We start from the raw sequence: 2,636 nt of genomic DNA, 5'->3' as shown, positions 1-2,636 counted from the left end.
GAGAGTGGCAGAACCAGACTCATTGAAAATCACCCAGCCTGGTTTCTCCTGAAATGCTCTGTTAAGAAGGCACCCTGTCAATCTTCCTCACTAACTGCAATTTTCATTACATTTATGTGGTACCAAAGTGCTCATTTTCACCAAGTTTTCAACCCCAGTATTTTTTTTTTTTTTTTTTTTTTCAGTACTGAGGATTGAGCCCAGGAGTGCTCTACCACTAAGCTACACCATCAACCCTTTTTGAGACAGGGTCTCTAATTGCTGGTCTTGAAATTGCAGTTCTCCTGCCTCAGGGCCCTGCTGGGATTACAGGTTGCACTACTGTGCTGGCTACTTAGTTTTAAAATTATTTCCTAAGTACTTCTACTTTGACAGCAGGGATTTGGGGCTTATACCCTTTTACCCCTAATGACCAGTACTGCTTAATGATGGTTTGAGTTCAGAACTTTCTAACTTGAGCCCATTAAAGGGTGAGAGAGTCCTACATATTTTTGGCAATTAATACCAGAATATTTATCATTTCCTCTTGGTAGCTTTTCTAAACTTAATCTGCCCTCCTTGAGCTCCCAACTCAAACCATACGTAGCTATCAGGTAAGTTTTCCTTCCATTTTGCTTCTTTTCCTTTGAAACTTCCTTCTTTGCTACTTTTTTTGGGGGGCAGGGTCGAGGGAGGTAGGGGTACCAGGGATTATACTCAGGGCCACCTGACCACTGAGCCACACCCCCAGCCCTATTTTGTATTTTATTTATAGACAGGGTCTGAGATGCTTAGCACCTCACTTTTGTTAAGGCTAGCTTTGAACTCACGATCCTCCCGACTCAAGCTTCCAGAGCCACTGTGCCCAGCTCCTTTGTTAGCTTTGAGTTCTTTTGTTGTGGTACTGGGGCCTGAACCACTCTACCACTGAGCTACATCGCCAGCCCTTTTTATTTTTTGACATGTGGTCCCACTAGATTGCCAAGGCCTCCCAAATTGCTGAGATTACAGGTATTTTGTCACCATGCCCCGTTTGAATGTTCTTAATCCACCTGCTTTCCAACACTCAACAAACAGGAGTCTTTACTGCTTTTTGCTTTCTGCAAGGCTGACTCTTCAACATTTTTGCTGTTAAATCCAACCAAATTTAAATAGTTTATTAACAGGCCCATTCTGTAATTTGAGTCCTAAATTGTTCTTAAATATAAAAATTAAATCCTAGATTGCTATTATTTAATCATTGCTTAGCTTTTGCCATCTTATTGTACAATAAGTAAATGGTTGAGATCAACTATTTTTGTGCTCATGCCACTTAACATCATTTTGCATATTAAGGAGGCTGAGACAGGAGGACTGCAAGTTCAAAGCCAGCCTCAGCAATTTAGCAAGGTCCTAAGCAAAACAAAAACAAATTGCAGTTTAAAGACTTAATTATGAATGTAGCCAGATGGCTGGGGGTGTGGGAACTTTCAAAGATAATAATTATTAAGTAATTAGCTTCCTAAAATCAGATTAAAATAAACCTAGTGGAACCTAAGAATCCTACTTTCTTGCATTTAAATCTGAACATACTGACCCTGAAACTACAGTGGGGGAATAAAGCAATGATCTTTTTAAGTGGTACATGTAGGATTTTGTGTCAAAATGGGTACATTAATTCAAGGTGAATAATAAATAATGTTTAAAAAAGTATCACCTATTTACAAATGGAGATCATGCATGTGCTGTTGCTAAACTGCCAAATTCAAACATTTTAAACTACAGAATATTTGGACAAAATGCAGCAATAATTTTAGAAAAGGATCATAGAACTTGGATCAAAATAAATCAAGCTTTGTGAAATTTTAAATCAGTCCTATCTCTGTGGTAGCTCCAAAGGCTGGTTGGGTACTGTTTTGACCATCCATTTGGGATTTAGGGTTAAGGTCAGAACTTTATGGATTGTTCATCTTGATATATATACATAATTATAAAACTATATTTCTGGATAAGGCCAAACTACAACATTTGGGCCCATTTCTGTTAAAACTGAAAACTGTTGTCACTTAAAATTATATATGCAATCTGTTTTGCTTTTTTGTTACTGTTACTCAACTGGTTAGGATAATTTTTTTTCAATGTTGGGCACTGGACTCAGGACCTCACATTTATAAGGTAAGCACTCTTAACTATTGGGCTACATCCCCAGCCCAGGACTATAAATTTATACTACTACTAGGAATCTATATTCTCTGCTCATTAACAAATTTATATGTATTCTCATAATGATTAAAAAAATGGTACACACATTGAAAAAACCTGGAATTTCCTGAATTAAATTTATGTTTCACCTTCATGCTTGAAAATTCTAAATCACTGAATCTAAGATCATTTTTAAACCCTCCCTTCTTTTAAAAAAACGGCAGCACTTAAATTACAATAAGGACCAATTGTCAGTGTCAGAAAGAATCCTTACATATAATTATATGCATTCTTACCTAAAACATACAACTAAAATAGCACATTTAAGGGTAAGTCTGGCAATCTGTTCTTGCATGATTTCTAAAGCCAAACAGAAACTGAAGCACTTATACAAAGGGTCAGTAACACTCTGACTGGGGGCCTCTGATCAAGGCAGAGCTAGGTGAAGTGATGTAAGACTACTTAACTCACGTCAA

The sequence above is a fragment of the Marmota marmota genome, unplaced genomic scaffold, assembly GCF_001458135.2.
Source record: "Marmota marmota marmota unplaced genomic scaffold, marMar, whole genome shotgun sequence".
Taxonomy (NCBI): domain Eukaryota; kingdom Metazoa; phylum Chordata; class Mammalia; order Rodentia; family Sciuridae; genus Marmota; species Marmota marmota.
Note: the sequence above shows the minus strand (reverse complement) of the source record.